Source organism: Ovis canadensis, chromosome 13, assembly GCF_042477335.2.
Source record: "Ovis canadensis isolate MfBH-ARS-UI-01 breed Bighorn chromosome 13, ARS-UI_OviCan_v2, whole genome shotgun sequence".
NCBI lineage: Eukaryota > Metazoa > Chordata > Mammalia > Artiodactyla > Bovidae > Ovis > Ovis canadensis.
The window spans coordinates 52,010,061-52,016,060 of NC_091257.1; the positions used below are offsets into that span (position 1 = coordinate 52,010,061).

General features: G+C 45.6%; 1 pseudogene; it reads right to left on the reverse strand.

Annotated features, from left to right (window-relative positions):
* LOC138416846 (patched domain-containing protein 3-like) overlaps nt 1-4,519 on the reverse strand; it is a 159,404-nt pseudogene extending 154,885 nt beyond the window's left edge.
* Between the last annotated feature and the right edge of the window lie 1,481 nt (nt 4,520-6,000).

Consider the following 6,000-nt stretch of genomic DNA (forward strand, 5'->3'; position numbering starts at 1 on the left):
AACCAAACTAAACCTGAAGATCAGCATCTGTACTGAACAGACCTCCCCTGAGAATGTAAGATTTGTTTTTTTTTAACCAGAATGTTACTAAGGATTTAAAATTTGTGGCATTTTTTTTAAGGTCCTATCTCTTTTTACTTAAAAAAAAAAGTGATTGTAGTATAGTTGCTGTACAACGTTGTGTTAGTTTCATGTGTACAGCAAAGTGAATCAGTTATACACATATCCACTCTCTTTTAGAATCTATTGTGGCTTTCTTCAGTGGGCTATTTTAAGAAAACTGGATTAAGGATCAAATAAAGCAGAGCACACCTAGCTTCCAGTCAAGGACTCTATCTGATAATCTGGGAGTGCTGCTGCTATGGTCCTTGGAACAAGTCTTCTTATCCCTCCTACCTTCTCCTGGCCTCCCTATAAACCCCAGCCACTAGTTACCTTGATCATCTTCAAGGCCAGACTCTTCAAGGCTGCCAACCTTCTTAAGAAATGGATCAGCCACACCTTGCTACCTTCATTTTCCTCTCCTTCACTTGTCTTCACCTGTCTTTTTGGTAGTACTGCAGCCACATGGCTTTGGCCTGGAGGAGTAACTGGATCAGCATCATACTCTCACCTAAGACAGTTCCTTCCAGGATGTTGGCCAGGTAGATGATCATCTGACAGGCTAGGCTGTAGATGGGGAAGGTAATGGTTTTCAGGTTGAGGCCCTTGATCCTTTTCCAGGCGACAAGAGTGGGTTGGGGGAGGAGGTTGGGCACAGGAGCCCTGGTTTGAAGTGCACACCTTGATGTAGGGGATTCCATTGCTGTAAGTTCCACTGTCCTGTGTCACAGTCAAAGCCTGCACCACGCCTTCCACCTTGCTAATTACTTCTAAGATTTCCGGCTCCAGCAGTGTCTCAGTGTTGGAGACCACTAGGATGGAGGCATACTTGACAGTCTTTGGAGGTGAAATGTTCCTGCACAAAGTGTCACTCAGCCTTGGCGGGTCTCCCTACCGGGGTGTACTTCTCCTCGAGGTCATCATCTTCATCCTGGGGCAGGTAAATCAGGCCAGTGCCGAGAATGGCCGTTAACACCATGGGCAGCAGCAGGAAGACCCAGGGGTGCGAGCCCACCTTCCAGCCCAACTGCCTGAAGGCCCAGGACAGCGGTGCCTCCAGGCAGTTGGTGTGGCAGCAGGGCTGCTGGGCCAGTTGGTTCTCAGGCCGCGATGCTGGTGGAGGTAGTTGAGCCTCCGCCGAGACTCGGAAGGGGCTCTGCGTTCTGCCCCGCCGCCCAGCCAAGCTCGGTTCCCGGTCTTGACTGGAGGCTGAGGGCGGCTCAGGCTCTAGGCCAGGCCCTGCGGGGGGTACAGATCTTTCTCTCCAGGTCAGGCCCCGTCTCCTACCTGGGTCCCTGGGACTCGCACACAGGCTTTTGCCCTGACTCCCACTCCGCCTCCGGTGCAACCTTGAGGGATTAAGGCTCATTTCCAGGAATAAAGACCACGTTCTCAAACAGCACAAATGATCAGAAAGGAGCTGTTGGACTGAGCGCCCCTCTCCACCCGAGAGTTTCCTGGAGAAGTTCCAAGTAAGTCTGTTTGAACCCGGGCTGTTCGCTACCGAATGCTAGAGTGTTCTTGGTGGTCACGTGGTAGCCTCAGTTCAGGTCAGGTCAGGTGAGTCGCTCAGTCATGTCTGACTCTTTGCGACCCCATGGGCTGCAGCTCACCAGGCCTCCCTGTACTTCACCAACTCCCTGAACTTGCTCAAACTCATGTCCATCGAGTCAGTGATGCCACCCAACTATCTCATCTTCTTTCAGCCCCTTCTCCTCCCACCTTCAGTCCTTCCCATTATCAGGGTCTTTTCCAATGAGTCAGCTCCTCGCATCAGGTGGCCAAAGTATTGAAGTTTCAGCTTCAGCAATAGTCCTTCCAATGAATATTCAGGACTGATTTCCTTTAGGATGGACTGGTTGGATCTCCTTGCAGTCCAAGGGAGTCAAGAGTCTTCTCCAACACCACAGTTCAAAAGCATCAGTTCTTCAGTGCTCCATTCCAGTACTCTTGCCTGGAAAATCCCATGGATGGAGGAGCCTGGTAGGCTGCAGTCCATGGGGTCACTAAGAGTCAGACATGACTGAGTGACTTCACTTTCACTTTTCACTTTCATGCACTGGAGAAGGAAATGGCAACCCATTCCAATATTCTTGCTTGGAGAATCCCAGGGATGAGGGAGCCTGGTGGGCTGCCATTTATGGGGTTGCACAGAGTCGGACACGACTGAAGCGACTAAGCAGCAGCAAGTTAACAAATGTCTTTTTCTTAGAGCACAAGAACTGTATCTGTGAGATGATTTTGTAGAAGGGGATTTATTGGACCATAGAATATCCCATTTTAATTTTCTTAGTTATTGATAAAATCCATAGAATTGGGGCTTCCCCAGTGGCTCAGCAGGTAAAGAATCTGTTTGCAGTGCGGGAGACACAGGAGAAGTGGGTCTGATCCCTGGGTGGGGAAGATATCCTGGAGAAGGACATGCAAACCCACAGTATCCTTGCCTGGAAAATCCTGTGGACAGAAGAGGCTGGCAGGCTACAGTCCACAGGGTCGCAAAGAGTCAGACACGACTGAGCAACTTCACTCACTCGCTCATTGAAGTTGTATCAATTTACACCCTCATAAGCAGTGGATGAAGTTTTTTGTCACAGCCTATTCCAGAATGTCATTAAAGTGTTTGATTTGTGTCATTGGTCTCTCAGTTTGATTTGACTTTTTAAAATTTGTTGCTTAGACTCACCATATTTCCTTTTTGGGTGAATTGTCATAGCTTTTCCTGGTTTCCCTTTTGGACAATTCAAACTTTCTTCTTCACTATTGAAGCTATGAAATTAAAAGATGCTTGTTCCCTGGAAGGAAAGTTATGACCAATCTAGACAGCATATTAAAAAGCAGAGACATTACTTTGCCAACAAAGGTCCATCTAGTCAAAGCTATGGTTTCTCCAGTAGTCATGTATGGATGTGAGAGTTGGACTATAAAGAAAGCTGAGTACCGAAGAATTGATACTTTTGAACTGTGATGTTGGAGAAGACTCTTGAGAGTCCCTTGGACTGCAAGGAGATCCAACCAGTCCATCCTAAAGGAGATCAGTCCTGAATGTTCATTGGAAGGACTGATGTTGCAGCTGAAACTCCAATACTTTGGCCACCTGTTGCCAAGAGCTGACTCACTTGAAAAGACCCTGATGCTGGGAACAATTAAAGGCACAAAGAGAAGGGGATGACAGAGGATGAAATGGTTGGATGGCATCACCAACTCAATGGACATGAGTTTGAGCAAACTCTGGGAGTTGGTGATGGACAGGGAGGCCTGGCATGCTGCAGTCTATGGGGTCGCAAAGAGTCGGACACAACTGAGTGACTGAACTGAACTGATAGAAACTATTCATGTACTAAGGAAATAATGACTTGTTCCTGTATTTTGAGTGATGAATATCCCCCTACCCTGCTCTCCCACCCCCATTTTGCTGGTTGCCATGCCTTAAGTTTGTAGTTGAATTAACTTAATTTTTAAAATGAGTTCTAGATTTTGTTGCATAATAGACACTCGTCTCCCTTGCACTATGGCTTTCCTTGTGGCTCAGCTGGTAAAGAATCTGCCTGCAGTTTGGGAGACCTGGGTTTGATCCCTGGGTTGAGAAGACCCCTGGAGAAGCAAAAGGCTACCCACACCAGTATTCTGGCCTGGAGAATTCCATTTGCAAAAAGTCAGACACAGCTGAGCAACTTTCACTTTCACTTTCCATTGCAGTAATTATAATCTACTTTAAAATTTACTTATATTCCTTTTTTAAATTGTTGAAGTATAGTTGATTTATAATTGTGTTAATTTCTGGTGTATAGCAAAGTGATTCAACTATACATATAAGTTTACTTTTTGTTTTTTAAGATCGTCAAACATTTTATTCAGCTATTGCAGTAGCAGAGAAACTTCAGTGTAAGCTTAGCTCATCTTTGCTGAAACAAAAGATGGGAGTAAGAGGGTAGCAGGCAGGAAGGTGAGGGGTCTCCAAATGGAGGAAATAGGCTGCAAGTGTCAGACATTTTTATCTCTCTCTTAAGGGGAATGAGGAAACAAACTACAAGTGTCAGATTTTTTTCCTTCTCTATGCAAATTTAAAAGAAGGTTTCTTTTGAAATTCTGTGTTGCCATGACTACACCTGGTTCCACCTGAACTTAACTTTTCTCAAACCTTGAGCTAACCAATGGGTTTTTTCTTATGGAAATGTTTTTCTTAAGCCATGTTAATGAACTATGTATTTACCTAGACCCTGTCTTTCTTCAAGTCTGTTCTGCCTAAGACCTAGAACCAACTTGACAAGCCAGTATATTTTACTCATGCAAATGCTCTCTTAAGCTATGTTAATGAGACTATCTCTTTGCTTGGAAACCTGCCTTTCTTCAAGATTCATGTCAATCATTTTATGGCCCAGGACAACTCACCTTGTGCTAATGTTATCTCAAAACGCATGTTGTCGGTGAGGGGCCTGATGCTACTCTGAGTTTTGAGATATTTCATTTTTCTAATTAGTAGCCTGCTGATAGGAATATAACATAGTGCTGAAGGCTAGCAGGAGGGCACTCTTTCTGCCCCCTTCTGATATCTATGTCAGAAGCTTTGTCTATCTCTTTTTTACTTCAATAAAACTTTATCACACAAAAGCTCCGAGTGATCAAGACTCGTCACTGGTCCCAGATTCAATTCCTCTCTTCTGGAGGCCAAGAATCCTGGCATCTTTCACAGCTAAGCAACAACCTTCCAGGAGGTTTCTATTTATTTATTTACTTGGAGAATAATTGCTTTACAATGTTGTGTTACTTTTGTTGGGGCTAGTGTGAGGAAAGCAGGAGAGACTCCATCTTGAAGCCTGTCATCCATCTTAAAGACAGGATGCAAACTGGGCCTGAGCCCTGCCCAAGAGTAAGGAAACCGTTGCTAATGAAAACCAAGTCTCCTGGAGACTTCCCTCCCTACAGATGGCAAACAGAGACTGTGGTTGAGGTCAGGCTGCCCCTGTTACATTAACCATGGAGACATCCCCCTGTGATGTATAATCAGTGTTTCCCCCCCTTTCACCTTAATTGTTTGTTCTCCTAGCACCTACTTGTTGTAAAACTCAGTCATATACAACAAAGAGGTTGCTAACATGTAACCAGTCACGCAGCAGTATTAGTAGAAGCACACTGACTGAAACAACCCACCCTGGCCAGGCGCTATAGTAACTATTTGCATGAGTTGTTTTAAGACAGGAGGTCCTGGTAAGGAACACAGAATTAATAAACCACCACCAACTGGAAGAGTTCAGGAAAGGTTAAAAGGAGACACCACATGTCTGACCACCTCACAGAATCTCTAGCATCCATCTTGGCTGAACAAGGCATGCATCACCAGGAAGGAATCTGAGTCAGAATGATTAGCTAAAGACAACCCGGAAGCTAATCCCTTCATCATAAAAACCTGAGACTGTGAGCCTGGCAGAGATGTTCTCCTGGGTCCCCTTACCCTACTGCTCTCCACCTGGGTACCCTTTCCCATTCGATCTCTTGCTTTGTCAGCACATGTGTCTCCTAGACAATCCATTTCTGAGTGTTAGACAAGAGCCCAGTTTCAAGCGCTGGAAGGGGTCCCTCTTCCTGCAACAGCACGGGGTGTATAACTGGGCCTCTAAGAAACATCAGGGTTCCTTGTTGGGAACTGATTCCCCTTGGACCCTGCTGGTGTAATAAACTCTACTCCACTGTCTTGAGTGTCCTCTGAGGTATGTTGTGCAACTACAGATTCCACAACACTTTCTGCTGTATAGCAATGTGAATCAGGCATAACTGCATATATATATATCCCCTCCATCTTGAGCCTCTCTCCCACCTCATCCATCCTACCGCTCTAGGTCATTGTAGAGCATCAAGCTGGTCTCCCTGTGTCATATAGCAGCTTCCCACTTGCTGTCTACT